Below are 15,859 nucleotides of genomic sequence, written 5' to 3' on the forward strand. Positions count from 1 at the left end.
GGGGTTAGTGCTAAGGTTTATGGAGAAAAGGGGCATCAGTGTTGGGGTTAGGGCAGAAAGGGAGTCAGTGTTAGGGTTTGGTGGCAGAAGCTGGGTCATTATTGGGGCATATCTGGTAGACGGTGGATCAATGTGAGGGTTTGGGGTGGAAAGTGGGGGGGTCAGTGTTGAAGCTTAAGGGCAGAAAGGGGGGAGGGGTCCATGCTGTGACTGTCATTCCTACAGCAGCAAGGCTCTTTCAAAGGGGAAGGGTTTGCAGAATCTCCTAAAGACACTCAGACTCTGGGCTGGCCTGATCCTTTCCAGATGCTTGTTCTGTAGCCGGATCCTTTCCACACAGGTGCTTTGCCCCCAGTTCTCACATGCTTGCTCCTGAGCTTTGGGATCTGCACCGTCCCAGAGAAGTGCAGCTGTTGGGCATCAAGCTGACGTCAGTGGGACGAACCTGACCTACGGCCTCTACAATCCCCCACTCCTCAGTGAGACAGACCCTGCACGTGCCAGGAGAACACCCCCTACAGAGAGAACCAGAGGGCAGCATCTGCTGAGCCCAGAATGGAAATGTCAACCTATGCCTTTTTTTTTTTTAATTAGGGGATCAAATGAGCCCAATCACAGATGATGGGAGTACAAAGGAAAATAAACAAACATGTTTATTCTGCACTCATCTGACTGGCAAACTCCTCCTCCACACCGCTCCCCTGACAAGCATCCCCGTTTCCGATTTCCTGGAGCTAGGAGCAACTGAGGTTCAGCGTATTAATAGTAACAGACAGTGACAAAACAATCTATGTTAGAGAAAAGCCAGTGGGAGGGGGAGACTTCGACTGCCTCGAGCTGCTGCTATAGGCCCCAAACGGGGCTTGGAAACGAAAATAAACCAACTTTGGAGCATGGCTTGGACGTATCATTTGAAAAGCCTCCAGACCTTCCTACGTCCACCCTGAGTGCAATGTCAGAATCCAGGGCTGCAGAGGAGCGGTTCTGTCATTGGACACAGAACAATAATCTAGACCAATAATGCATCTAATTTGAGAGAGAGAGAATGGCCATACAGGGTCAGTCCAATGGTCCATCTAGCCCCGTATCCTGTCTTCCGACAGTTGCTGATGCTTCCGAGGGCATGAACAGGACAGGGCAATTATCAAGTGATCCATCCCCTGTCATCCAAACCAAGCTTCTGGCAGTCAAAGGTTTAGGGACACCCAGGAGATGGGGTTGCATCCCTGTGAATCTTGGCTAATAGCCATCAGTGGACCTATCTTCCATGAATGTATCTAATTCTTTTTTGAATCCAGTTATACTTTTGGCTTTCACAACATCCCCTGGGCAATGAGTTCCACAGGTTGACTGTGCCTTGTGTGAAGAAGTACTTCCTTCTGTTTGCCTTAAACCTGCTGCCCATTAATTTCATTGTGTGACCCCTGGTTCTTGTGTTATGGGAAGGAGTAAATCACACCTCCTTTTTCCCTTTGTCCACACCAGGCATGATTTTATAGACCTCTCTCATGTCCCCCCTTAGTTGTCTCTTTTCTAAGGTGAACAGTCCCAGTCTTTTTCATCTCCTCTTGTATGGAATCTGTTCCAGACCCCTCATCATTTTTGTTGCCTTCTCTGTACTTTTTCCAATTCGAATATATCTTTTTTGAGATGGATCTCCCAGAACTGCATGCAGTATTCAAGGTGTGGGCGTAGCATAGATTTATATAGTGGCATTATGATATTTTCTGTCTTATTATGTATTCTTTTCCTAATGGTTCCTAACATTCTGTTCGCTTTTTTGACTGCTGCTGCACATTGAGTGGATATTTTCAGAAAACCATCCACGGTGACTCCAAGATCTCTTTCTTGAGTGGTAACAGCTAATTTAGACCCCACCATTTTATAGGTATAGTTGGGATTATGTTTTCCAAGGTGCGTTACTTTGCATTTATCAACACTGAATTTAATATGCCATTATGTTGCCCAGTCACTCCCTTTCATGAGATCCCTTTGTAACTCTTCGCTGGCTGTTTTGGACTTGACTGTCTTGAGTAGTTTTGAATCATCTGCAAACTTTGTCACCTCACTACTGAAGTCAGGCCTGTAATTGTCAGAATCACCTCTGGAGCCTTTTTAAAAAATAAGCTTTATATTAGCTACCCTCCAGTCATCTGGTCCAGAGGCTGATTGAAGTGATAGGTTACATACCACTGTTAGTAGTTCTGCAATTTCATATCTAAGTTCCTTCAGCACTCTTCGTGATTCTGGTCCTGGTGACTTATTACTGTTTAATTGATCAGTTTGTTCCAAAACCTCCTCTATTGACACCTCAATCTGAGACAGTTCCATAAATTTCTCATCTAGCAAGAATGGCTCAGGTCTGGGAATCTCCCTCACATCCGCTGCAGTAAAGACCAATGCAAAGAATTCATTTAGCTTCTCCACAATGGCCTTGTCTTCCTTGAGTGCTCCTTTCGCACCTCGATCGTCCAGTGGCCCCACTGATTGGTTGGCAGGCTTCTGCTTTTGATGTGTTTCAAAAAATTTGCTGTTAGTTTGTGTGTTGTTTGCTAGTTGCTCTTTAAATTCTTTTTTTTTTGGTTAGCCTAATTATACTTCTGCACTTGGCTTGCCAGAGTTTACGTTCCATTCTATTTTTCTCAGTAGGATGGACTTCCCAGTTTAAAGGATGCCTTTTTGCCACAGACAGCCTTGTTTACTCTGCTGTTCACCCACCATGGCATATTTTTGGTCCTCTTACTATTTTGTTAATTTGAGGGTTACATTTAGTTTGAGCCTCTTGCGACAGTCTATACCTTGGGGGAGCGCCCTGGAACCCCCATATTCCTCATTTACATATAATTGTAATCTTGCATATAAAGCATGCTGTGTGAGGTATCAGGGGAAAGGTTATGATCTGGTGAAAGTCACTGTTCTATCCAAATATGTATATCATTAGTGCATATGAAGATATAAGATTGTGTTGTATGGTTGTCAGTAAAACATGCTGTAAATTTGGGAAGTACCCAGATACTAGCTCTCCAGAGACAATGACAAGGGCGGTAAACAACACTCAGGTGGGTGCTGAACAGACATCGCCAGCCATTGTCCAGCAGAGGAGTTACAATTCAATGACTCACTCACAGGAGACCCACTGGGGTATTGCGTCACCTTGTGACTCAGCAACACCCACCAGACATGCCTGGACTTGTGTTCTCCAAGTACGTGGGACTAATGGTATAAAACAGAACACAGGGGCCCCATGAGTCAACAGCGTGCCCTTGTTGCCAAGAAGGCCAATGGCATTTTGGGATGTATATGTAGGGGCATAGCCAGCAGATCGAGGGATGTGATCGTTCCCTTCTACTCGACATTGGTGAGGCCTCATCTGGAGTACTGTGTCCAGTTTTGGGCCCCACACTACAAGAAGGATGTGGAAAAATTGAAAAGCGTCCAGCGGAGGGCAACAAAAATGATTAGGGGACTGGAACACATGACTTATGAGGAGAGGCTGAGGGAACTGGGATTGTTTAGTCTGCAGAAGAGAAGAATGAGGGGGATTTGATAGCTGCTTTCAATTACCTGAAAGGGGGTTCCAAAGAGGATGGCTCTAGACTGTTCTCAGTGGTAGCTGATGACAGAACAAGGAGTAATGGTCTCAAGTTGCAGTGGGGGAGGTTTAGGTTGGATATTAGGAAAAACTTTTTCACTAAGAGGGTGGTGAAACTCTGGAATGCATTACCTAGGGAGGTGGTAGAATCTCCTTCCTTGGAAGTTTTTAAGGTCAGGCTTGACAAAGCCCTGGCTGGGATGATTTGATTGGGGATTGGTCCTGCTTTGAGCAGGGGGTTGGACTAGATGACCTCCTGAGGTCCCTTCCAACCCTGATATTCTATGATTCTATGATTCATGCTTGGCCTTTCTCTTACCCCGACCTACGCTGCAAGCAACAAGGACACTGAGAAGACTGAAGACTCCAACAGAGGGGACTGGCCCAGGTTTCAAGTGTGAAACTTGTGTACTATGAACTGCAATATCCAGTGGGGTGAGAAAAACTGCTTAATCTAGATGTTCCCAGTCTAACAGGGTTGAGAGTTTAGACTGCGTGCTTATATTTTCTTTTCTTTTGGTAACTAACTCTGACTTTTTGCCTATCACTTATAATCACTTAAAATCTATCTTTTGTAGTCAATAAACTTCCTTTACTGTCTATCGTTACCAGTGAGTTTGCCTGAAGTGTTTGGTAAATCTGCTCAGGTTTGCAAAGACTGGTCTACGTCCGCTTTCCATTGATGAAGTGGTGAACCAATAATAAATTTGCACTGCTTGTCTTGAGCAGTGAAATACAGTATATTCTTAGGGTACGGTGCTGGGAGCTGGGGGGGATCTGGCTGGTGCCTTTCTCTGTGTGATTCATGAGTGGCTCTGGGAGCATTCATGCACTCTAGCTGGGTGTGGGGCTCCACATACGGTTGTGCTGAGTGATCACAGGGCCTGAAGGGGTTTGCTGCTTGTCACTAGCAAGGCATTGTGAGAGATAGCCCAGGCTGCAGAGTGAAGGGGGCATGGCGGTACCCCAGTCCAAGGCTGCACCTCGGGGATCCCGTCACACCTTTATCATGGTGTTTTTAAATAGTTTCCATGAACTTAAAGGCATTTCACTCTTATGACTGTTCCTTTTAATTTCCATTTAACTAGCGTCCTTATTTTTCTGTAATTCCCCTTTTTGAAGTTAAACGCTACTGTGATGGGTTTCTTGGTATTTTCTCCCCTACAAGGATGTTACATTTTGGTCATTATTACTGAGCAGTTCAGCCTATATGCACCTCTTGGACCAGAACCTGTGCTCCACTTAGGCCTAGATCAAGAATTGCCTCTCCCCTTGTGGGTACCAGGACTAGCTGCTCCAAGAAGCAGTCATTAAATTTATGGTGTCTAGAAATTTTATCTCTGCATCCCATCCTGAGGTCACATGTTCCCAGCCGATAAGGGGATACCTGAAATCCCCCATTTTCACTGGGTTTTGTTTTCGTAGCATCTCTAAGCTCCCTGAGCATTTCACAGTCACTGTCACCATCCCGGTCACGTGGTCAGTAGACTATTCCTACTGCTACTCTTACTATTCAAGCTTGGAATTTCTATCCATGGTACAGTTTGATTCATTTAAATTTGTTACTATATGTGAGTCTATGCTTTCTTTCACATGTAATTGCCACTCCCCCACCAACACAACCTACTCTGTCATTCCTATATATTTTGACCCCTGATCTCACCGTGCCCCATTGATTATCATCTTTTACCAAGTTTCTGTGATTCCTGTTATATCAATATCCTCAGTTAATACCACACACTCGAGTTCACCATTCTAAGCATTTTAGACTTCTAGCATTTGCATACGAGCACTTATAAATTTTGTTAATACTTAGTTGTCTGCCTTCATGTGATGTAACTGAATGGGACTCTTTTTCATTTGACTGTTTCTCTTCTGTTCCTAGCTGTACTTTATCAACGTCTATCCTCTCCTCTTTACGAGGATATAGAGAATCCCCGGTAATAGATCCTCCCCTAAGGGATGTCTCTATCCTAACCGTATGCTCCTCCGCACCTGTCAGCTTTCCCCCAGCCCTTTGCTTAAAAATTCCTCTACAGCCCTTTTAATTTTACATGCCTGCAGTTTGGTTCAATTTTGCTTTAGGTGGAGCCCACCAGGTCCTTCTGGGGCACTCTGAAAAATGAGAACCCAAATCCTGAGCAAATTCCACGCACCCTGCATCCCACTTCTGCGTGCCATGCACAGCTGTTACTTTCATAGCCTAGCACTTCCACCTTCCATTGTCTGCACAAAAGCAGCTGTCCCAGACTATAGTGCACAAGTTCAAAGCCTCAGCAGATCAATACAAACCCATCACCTTCAGTGACACCTGTGTAACCCACCTAGTGCTAAGAGTATGTGCACAGATGTCACTGGAGGCATAAGGGGGAGACTACGTTTGCACAGAGGAGGCAAGGAGGTAATTTGGCCTGCAGAACCTCTGTTGTTGATGATGATGTGTGGGACAGAAAGAGCCCAGCTTGACTTTCAGCTCCCAGGGAGAGCTTGCGGGAAAAGCAATGAGAACAAATGCCTTTTTCCTTGCAAAGTGAACAACCCTGATACAGGATCCAGTGAGACTCGGAGTGTGGACCCTCATGTGGCTATTTGTATAAACCCACCTTGCCACAGAAAGGCACACTTTAGTGTCATATCAATCTGAAACCTCACACATGGTTCAAGCATCGCTTCCACCAGGACATCACCACCAACTTCAGTGCAGTGACTTCCAATTTACACCAGTGTACGTGGGAGGAGAATCAGGACCCTTAGTGTATCTCCAATGACATCATGCAATAATCTGCTAATAATCTCCACTGGACACCCAACTGAAACAAATCCATTAGAAGGGAATAAAGGGCCGTATAGTCTGTTGGTGCAAACTGTCAGAGCTTTACTGAGTGCAGCTGACAAGACACCCATTTACACCAGCGAGGAAACTGGCCCAAAGTAATGAAACCCCAAGCACACTGCGGTAGTTTTTCACCAGTGTCACCTGGCCAACACAGGCTGGGAGAGCTCTGCAGCCGGCATGCTCAGTCCCTAAGGGCTCTGTTGGGACTCAGCAGACCTGCGTTCAATTCCCACCTCTGCCACAGACTCCCCATGTGACCTTGGGCCAGTCACTTACCCTATCTGGGTCTCGGTTCCCCATCTGTCACGTGGAGATGATAGAACTGTGCTCACTCACTAGGCTGTCCTGGAGGGCACATTCTTTAATGACCATGAGGTGCTCCGATACTAGACTGACAGGTCAAGGGCTCCACTGTGCCAGGCAACCTACAGAAAAACAAATTAACACTGAACTCAAATAGCCACTCGGGCACTAAAGTGCGTAATATAAGCAATACTCCTTTGCAGAGATCCTAGGCAAACACTGTCAAGATTAGGGCCCTGGCCAGCCAGCTTCCTTGCATTAGGGCAGGAGTGCCTTCCTTCCTAGTCTTGGCTTCTCCCAGAACTGGCCCCTAGTAGACACAGCCAGCCCTTTTTATCTGGCCTGCTGAGCCTTGATTGGCTTCCGCCCGCTTCCGGCTCTTCTAGGCACTGAAGGACCAACTCTCACTGGTCCTCCTAGCAGCTGATCATGGGAGGCTTCTCTAGGCAATCACCGGAAGGTCCAAATTGGCTGCTCTTGCCTTCCAGCAGGACACCTTCTTAGGAAGGGTTGCACCAAGGAGGCAGGGCCTTGAGCAGGGGGCAGCAAACATTTGGTACAGTCCGTCATAGTTTCAGGGAAACTGCACCTGTATTCCACCTCCATGGTCCACCAAGGCCACCCATTCTAGCTTCCCGGCTCCCAGCAGTCACCCATCTTAGGTGGCAACCCATGTCTCTCTCCCTCCTGCCCGGAGCTTTTTACGGCTTCCCAGTTCCCAGCCTTACAGTGTGATATCCCCAGGAAGCCAGACTGGCTGAACAGGCCGGTGTCTGCACTTTGCTTTCTCTCTGAAGGCTATGAACAGCGTAATTACCAGCAGTCAGAAGTTTCCAAGCAGCTCTTTCTAAGCAAGCCCCTTTATTCTTAAGGTAAAAGCATGACAGAGAAAACTCATTGAAACAATCAAAGAACCTACACGTCTGCTAGACAGCTCAGGTCAATCCCCAGTTCCATCTTCAGGCTCTGGTAGGTATCAGCCTTTCAGAACCCACGACTGGGTTTTCCCTGTGGTTACACGTTCGTAACTCTCAGATTCCTGGGCAGATCAGTCGCTTCTCTATACAGCTCGGGTCTTTGATCTCCAGTCTCTGGCAACAGGTGATCAGCAGACATTCACCCTCTCCTCAGGGAAGAGCGTAACCAAAGGTGGGGAATGTGCATTAACCTCTCCCTAGGTATTCCTCAGGAAAGCTGCTTCCCATTTATTGTTCCAAAAGTCCATTCTTGTCTGGCACATTTGAAATAAGTCCTTTGAACTCCCAGGTCTCCCTTCTGTCACACCTCCCCCCACCCCCAGAGAGGCGACATACAATCCCGATCCATAATGCATAAACCTGAATTTAATACAATGGCCCCCAAAGATACTTATATTTAATTCAGTAAAGTCTCCCAAGGATCTGGCAGGATGTTGCCATATCTATCAGACACCCCATCACATGAGGGTAGGTAGAAATGTGGGGGAACTATAGGAGACCCCCAGGACTTTCTGGGGGAAGTTATGTCCCCAGAGACCTCTTTGCATTGTCTGCTTATGTGAACCATGCCTGGAGAGAATTCCACTGAATGCATCCGATGAAGTGAGCTGTAGCTCACAAAAGCTTATGCTCAAATAAATTGGTTAGTCTCTAAGGTGCCACAAGTACTCCTTTTCTTTTTGCAAATACAGACTAACACGGCTGCTACTCTGAAACTGTAGTGTAGTTACTTCTTACCTCATAGTTATCAGGGTGGAGCAATTTGCCAATTTCCTCTGTCTTTATTTTTAAACAGATCTCAAAACTTACCAGAACTATGAAACTCCTCCTTCCTATGTCAGAGGCAAACGGAGAGATGGTATCTAGCCCGGGGTGAAAGTAACTTAAGGGACTTAGTGGTACACAGGGTGGCCGGGGTCCTGAGCAACCAGAAGGGGTGGGGCCTCAGGAAGAAGGCCAGACTCCCCCAGCCAGCCCTTCAGCACTGCCCGGCCAGCGCTGATTTAAAGGGCCTGGGGCTCCCGGCTGCCACTACCGCTACCCCAGGGCTCTGGCTGCTGCCGGGAGCCCTGGGCCCTTTTAAATTGCCAGGACCCTGGGGAAGCTGCCCCTTTTAGCCACCCCCATCAGCGGCCCTGCCGGTACAGTTGGCTGTGTACCAGCTCTTATCGGTACGCCGTATCATACCGGCTTACTTTCACCTCTGTGTCTAGCTGATGTAAATGGGAGTAAATGGTGTAAATGGGAGCACCACTGGAGTCCATGGGGCCAGATCCTCAGAGGTGTAAATCAGCAGAGTCAATGGTTGGGTGTACCAGCTGGGGAGCTGGCCCCTTCCCGGGGCTGTGTTCATCCACGTGAGACGATCAGCGAGTACTTCAGAGCCTCCTTAAATCAATGCCCGGGAAAGCTGACGCTGAGTTAGGGACACTCTGAAATACTACATCTGATCGACTTTAATGCTGGTGAAAGTTGCTGTATTGACAGCCCTGGAGAGCAAAGTCCACCTGTTATCGGGTGCAGCCCTGGTAGCAGCAAGGCGTGATTTCCCTGCACTGCCCAGAAAAGTCTGTCCTGAAAGGACCCTCGGTGGGGGTGAGGCCAGTCTCTATAAGAGCGGCCCTACCGGGTCAGACCAAAACTCCATCTAGCCCAGTGTCCTGTCTGCCCACAGTGGCCAATGTCAGGTGCCCCAGAGGGAATGAACAGAACAGGAAATCATAGAATCATAGAATCATAGAATATCAGGGTTGGAAGGGACCTCAGGAGGTCATCTAGTCCAACCCCCTGCTCAAGTGTTCCATCCCCTGTCGCCCATTCCCAGCTTCTGGCAAACAGAGGCTAGGGACACCATTCCTGCCCATCCTGGCTAATAGCCATTGATGGACCTATCCGCCATAAACTTATCTAGTTCTTTTTTTGAACCCTGTTAGTGTCTTGGCCTTCACAACACCCTCTGGCAAGGAGTTCCACAGGTTGACTGTGCGTTGTGTGAAAAAATACTTCCTTTTGTTTGTTTTAAACCTGCTGCCTATTAATTTCATTTGGTGACCCCCTAGTTCCTGTGTTATGAGAAGGAGTAAATAACACTTCCTTATTTACTTTCTCCACACCAGTCATGATTTTATAGACCTCTATCATATCCCCCCTTAGTTGTCTCTTTTCCAAGCTGAAAAGTCCCCGTCTTATTAATCTCTTCTCATATGGCAGCTGTTCCATACCCCTAATCATTTTTGTTGCCCTTTTCTGAACCTTTTCCAAGTCCAATATATCTCTTTTGAGAGGGGGTGACCAACCTGCACACAGTATTCCAGATGTGGGCGTACCATGGCTTTATAGAGAGGCAATATGATATTTTCTGCCTTCTTATCTATCCCTTTCTCAATGATTCCCAACATTCTGTTTGCTTTTTTGACGGCCACTGCACAGTGAGTGGATGTTTTCAGAGAACTATCCACAGTGACTCCAAGATCTCTTTCTTGAGTGGTAACAGCTAATCTAGACCTCATCATTTGATATGTATAGTTGGGATTATGTTTTCCAATGTGCATGACTTTGTATTTATCAATATTGAATTTTATCTGCCATTTTGTTGCCCAGTCACCCAGTTTTGCTCTGGGGCTGCCCCAAAGGGGCCAAATCCTGCCATTTGTGCTGTGGAAGCCAGCAACCTAGGAACCGGAGACCAAGGCTACTGTCTTTGGTCATTGCGCACTGGGGGCAGCTTAAAAACATAGGCCAAAATTGGCAAAAGCGAAGGGCTACAGTCAGGCACCTAATTTCCCAGAGGTGCTACACCCTCACAACTCCCCAGGAGTATCATTGGTCCCTGGTCAACCATGGGACTGAGTTTCAGGAGAGCTGAGCGCCAACAACTCCGCTTAAAGGGGGGTTAGCACTCAGGCCCTCTGCAAAGCAGGCCCCGGGTCTCTGATGGGAATTGACTGACCTGGAGCCATTGCAGACCATCACGTACATTCAAAGATGGCGAGCCTTTAAAATGATCAACAACATGGAAGTAGAGCCGGGCAAAAAGGGGATTCCCATCCCACAGGGAATTTGGCCACTTTGAAATTTGTTTCAGTTCCGATTTGGAACAAAAACTCATACTTTCTCACGGAACAGAAATTCGGGAAAAAATATGATTTGGATCCACAGACTCATGTTGTTTTCATACTATGGAAACGTTACCATTTCGTATAAAACATTATAAATGTAAGATCATAGTCAATATGTGCTACATATGCTCCGGTAGTAAAATTCATATTTTAATATGGCAGAAAAGACTAAATAACATGAATCAAAATGATAAAGTCGAAAGGAACTATTTTGACATTGTCAAAACGAGGCGAGAAAGGCGAAAGGATTCGCGTCGACGCTTTGCCATAAAAAATTTTTTGTCGAAATTCACACGCGATGAAACTGCATTTTCCGGACGCAAAACTCTTCGGCTGAAATTTTTTTCCTGACCAGCACTACTAGAAAGAAAGAAAGAAAGTGTAGACATGCCAGCTAGGAGCCAATAGCTGCGAAGTTAGATATACTAGCTCTGCTCAGGCCTCTCACAGCTCTGCTGTTGCTGGCCAAGCCACGTAGGGTCCCTGCCCTAAACATGAAGCTGCATCTCTCACATCCAGACCATCTGCTCCCTGCCAGATGTTAGCACTAGGAGATTTTTCTCAGGGTCTCTGGAATCCTTTTGCTCCCTGAGCTCTGACCTTCCAGCTGGTGGTGTCCCTCGACAGGCTGTCCCTCACGCTGCCCAGAGTGTCTTAGCAGCAGGCTGTCTGCCGGTGCAGGCGGGGATAACGGGCCTTCAGCCTCCGAGACAAACTCTACCAGGAGGTGGGCCAGGCTGGAGAAAAGAGTTCGGATCCAGCAGCCCAGTGCCACCTCCAACTCCGCCATTTTGTTTTCCCCACAAGGAAGTTGAGTCCTGTTGGAGCTGTTTCCCCTTAATCTGCTTCCCTTTGTGTTTCTAGCAGGTCCTGCCTGGACATGTCTCCTCTGCTAAAGCCACCATCCAGATCCCTGAGTAGGACTTTGGATCAACTAGAGGAGAGGCGCCAGGCCCAGGTGTTATGCCTGCTAGGACGGGGATTTGGGAGTCTAGCCAGTGCTGTGTGGACAAGATCAATAAATGTCACAGGGGTCTGTGATTATTTGCCCTGTGCCCCAGTCAATGGAAGATTCTCGTTGGCTTCAGATCAGAACCTCACTGTTGGCTCGAGCTTAAGGGCCTCGCTTAAGGAGCTCTGGTCCCTTGCCTCCCAGCTGAGCACCAAGCAAGCCATAAAGGGAAAGAACAAAGCAGGGGAAGGTCCTCTTCACCATGGATCAGTGATCCAGACAAACAGGGAACCATCCGATTCCAGGTTACCATCTACCCGGATCCATAGATTGTGGCCTACCAAGCCACAATTCACAAGCACAACAATAGGAGAAATAAATTTTCATGCTTCAGGGCATGAGCCAACCTCTAAATAATAGAGGGTCAGGAAGAATCTTCCCCGGGGGGGCAGGTTGTCCCATCAGTGCAGGGGCTCTTGCACCTTCCTCTGAAGCAGCTGGTGCTGGGCACTGTCAAAGACAGGACTAGATGGATTTGTGGCTCAAGCCATTCCGGCAAACCTGTGTTCCTGCTTTCACCATTTCCCATTGCTGTGGCTGTTAGGGATCCTAAGTGACCCCTGGCTTTGATAGCAATGGTCTCAGAGTTCCCTGGGGACTTGCAGCATGTCGGGATTCAAACCACCACACCACGGGCTGGGTGCTGCTGTGGCGCTCAGTGGGTTAAGCACACTGCAATGCGTTAGTTGAGATTAGCATCTGGCAAGCCCCAGGTGGCGATCCCTAGGGCTGGGCTCACTCAGCAGGAAGGAACATTGGCCTGGAATCCTGCAGAAGGAACTGAAGTTTCCCCAGGCTCCATGGGACTCAGCCTCCCCCTTCTTACCCTGCCAGAGAACCATGGTGACTGACGCTCCCCAGTGTGACATGGCCACCCTGGAAACAGCACCGGGCATAAACCATGACTTCCTCTAATGCACTTACCCACCTCTGGGTCCCCAGTGCCTGGGGTCACCCCAGGCCTTCCGCAAGGGGAGAGGATCATGGGAGAAAGTATAGATGCAGAGACTGTCTGCAGAGAGACTACCACGTGGGTAAGAGGCCAGGGCCGATGGCAGCCGTGTCCTTTACCCCCTTGGGTCACCTGGGTCACTTGTTTCCTTTCCTCTGAAACACCCTCCAGCTGATTAGTATCACCCTGACCCAGAGGGCCTGGCCCCAAGCATCAGTTCCCAGGGGCTGGATCCCTGGCCTGGGATAGGAGGCTATGGGTCTAGGAGCCGAGTGCATGGTCCCGGGGGGAGAAGGAGAGACAAAGACATGCAAGGAGAGGGGGAAAGTGGGAGTCAAGAGACACCGATGAAGAGAGGGAGATGGAGAAGGGGAGAGGGAGGTGCAAATGGAGAGGGAACCGCAGACACTTAAATCTCCATCTCCCAGTCATCGGAGGCCTGGTTATCGGGAAGCCCTTAATAACGTCTGCAAATAACAGCGGCATCCCGGCGCCGACGGCGAGGGGAGAGAGGCAGGGCCGCGCCGGTGCTTCGGAGGCTCAACTCAGGTCTGTGGGAACCCGGCTCCGCCTGCTCTGGAAACGGAGCAAACCCTGCAAAGTGTGTGGGAAGCTGCTGGAGGCTGGGAGCAGCAATTCCCAGGGCGCCTCCCTGCTGAAGGAGTGTTCTGCCTGCCAGGCTCCAGGAGTTAACTCCTCTGTGCCGGGGCCCCTCCTAGGAAAGCCTGCAGCTGGGACCAGCTCCCTAGAGCGGGCGACGGGATGGGTGTCGGTCTGCAGAGCTGTCAGTTGCAGAGTATCCTTTGGGTTGACTCTGTGACCTTCGCCCCATCCCAGCTGGGTCAGTTTTTGCTAGGCTGATAGCCAGGTGGAGCGGCCACCCCTGCACCTGAGCGGGCGGGGCCTTCGGTGGCTTTCCTGGGCTCCGCCCACTAATCCCAGTCATCCAACTAGCTGGCGTCTTTCCAAGCACTGAATTCTCCCAGGGCGATGTTGCATGCCAGGCGATGGAGTTCACATCCTCATTAGAGCAAACTAGAAAGGGTTTCAAACGCAAGGAAACGCCTTCCGATGGCGCGTTGGCACCGTTGGAAACTAAATGGTCTGTTTCCGCTTGAACCAAGTGGGAACATTTTGGGATTTTCCCACACTTTCCCTCTTTTGACCTTGGGGAAAGGAAAAATGAAAAACCCCAGGCCCCTCTGCGAGTAGCAAAAACTGGAAAATTCTAAACTGTACCAACATGTTGCACATCGTCCCCAAAGGCAGTTTTCATCTAAAAAACTTTCACCCTGTCCTGGTGATGATGTATGTGCATGTGACAGGCTCTGGGCGAATTTGACCTCCGGTAAGGCCATCTCGATGGGTGGTCAGGAATTTGTGGACCTAAGGGTTTTTCGTTCCCATCCCCCAGAAGAGCACACTGGTTGTGGCATTCAGGTGGGAACGGGGGAGACCCTGGTATGAGCCCTGGCTCCCAAACTATTTGGGCTGCGAATCTCTCCCTTTGGAGCTGTTCCTCTTTGTATAAATAATTACATAGTCATTGGGGCAGAGAGCAACGGATTCCATAGCCCAGGGGTTGTGGCAGGAGACCAGTGGGAGTCCCAGGTTCAAGTCCCTGCCGTGAACCTGGCTATTCTGGGATGGGTCTCTCTCTCCTGTCCAGATCTAGTTATTACATGACAACCATAGCGCAAGCCTTGACAGCATGCAGAGGCTATGCATCGAGTGAAGCTCCATTGACTTTACTGGAGCTAATCCTAATTTGCTATTTAAATTAGAGGAAAATCAGGCCCAGGATAAATAAGACTCCAGGACCCAGGAGGAGAGTACCAGCCAGGGACAGTGTGGCGAGAGCCAAAGAGAAGGGAGGGCTGGACGCAGGAGAGCCAGAGGGCTCGCGATGGTCCAAGTCAGGAGCCTGTGGAAGGCAGGAGCGGGCAGCTGAGGGTGCTCGGTGGATGAGGACCAGGGACTGTTCAATAGCTGGGTGATAGAAAGTGCAGGAGGCACCCGGAGCAGGATGGGAGGCACAATGATGGCCGCACAGGCCCACTCATGGTCTGTTACCTTGTCAGTGAGGACGTCTTCATAGCGGCTGGGAGCGCGGAAGACAGATACGCGCTCGCTCTGCTCAGCCTAGCACTGTGAAAATAGCGTGGCTCCAGTGGCCCGGGCAGTGGTGTGGGCTGCCCACCCCAGTACACCCTGCGTGACCCCCCTGGGTACGTACTTAGACAACTAGCCTGTGACACCATGGCCACGCTGCTTGCACGGCTCTGTCTCCCTATGCCGGGAAGCATGCTCCCAACTGTTGTTAGACATACCCTGTGTCCCACCACCATAAAACACAATATGGGCGCATTCAGAACCGGACCAGCAATGACTTCAGCAGCAAAGGGGCACGTACAGGACATAGGGATGGGAGGCAATGCCGGCTAATGCATAGGGACTTAGGGCATCAGATTTGTTCCAGTCTGTGCCACTGATCTCGGGCAAATCACTCCACCTCTCTGTGGTGGCATTTCTCCTCCCCTGGCATTTCCCCTCCATCCAGTTTAGACTGGAAGCTCTTCCGGGCAGGGGCTATCTTCCAGCCTGTGTGAACACAGCACATAGAGGGGCTAACCAGGCTAGAGCCTCTGTGTCCTACTACATCTAGGTCAGGTGTACGTGGCATTAGGTTCTGATCCTGTAGTCTATGGGTCTGTGTGCAGGACCAAGGGCTGAGACATGGGCCAGGTGGCTCCTTGGAGCGGATTTTTTTTTATTCTTTATTTTTTCCATGCGATGCCATAAATAACTTTATCTTGACCTCCCAAAAAACATTTTGTTCTCTTCCTCGCCGTGAACATTCTTCTCCTCCGGCCCTGCCGCCCGCTTCCCTTGTTGGGTCGCAGAGTCGTTTATCAAGCAGCCAAAATGTGTTGGTGGAGACTTTCGATAAATAAACCAGCCCCGGGAAAAGGCTCACATGCGTGGTGCAAGGGGGGAAGGCTTGGGGTTTATAGCCAATCGCTGACCCGGAGCCTCCGAATCATTTACAGTGGGAACTCAGGAGCATT

At 49.1% G+C, this 15,859-nt stretch overlaps 1 protein-coding gene across 2 annotated transcripts in view; it reads right to left on the reverse strand.

The window, feature by feature from the left end:
- The window catches only part of GPAT2 (glycerol-3-phosphate acyltransferase 2, mitochondrial), a 170,802-nt gene that overhangs the window by 140,602 nt on the left and 14,341 nt on the right, over nucleotides 1-15,859 (reverse strand). For both annotated transcript variants that reach the window (XR_005223443.2, XM_043536521.1), the window contains exon 2: nucleotides 6,705-6,853. The gene's annotated coding sequence lies outside the window, so the exon portion shown is untranslated. The remainder of the gene's footprint in view (nucleotides 1-6,704; nucleotides 6,854-15,859) is intronic.

The sequence above is a fragment of the Chelonia mydas genome, chromosome 26 (genome assembly GCF_015237465.2).
Source record: "Chelonia mydas isolate rCheMyd1 chromosome 26, rCheMyd1.pri.v2, whole genome shotgun sequence".
Taxonomy (NCBI): Eukaryota; Metazoa; Chordata; order Testudines; family Cheloniidae; genus Chelonia; species Chelonia mydas.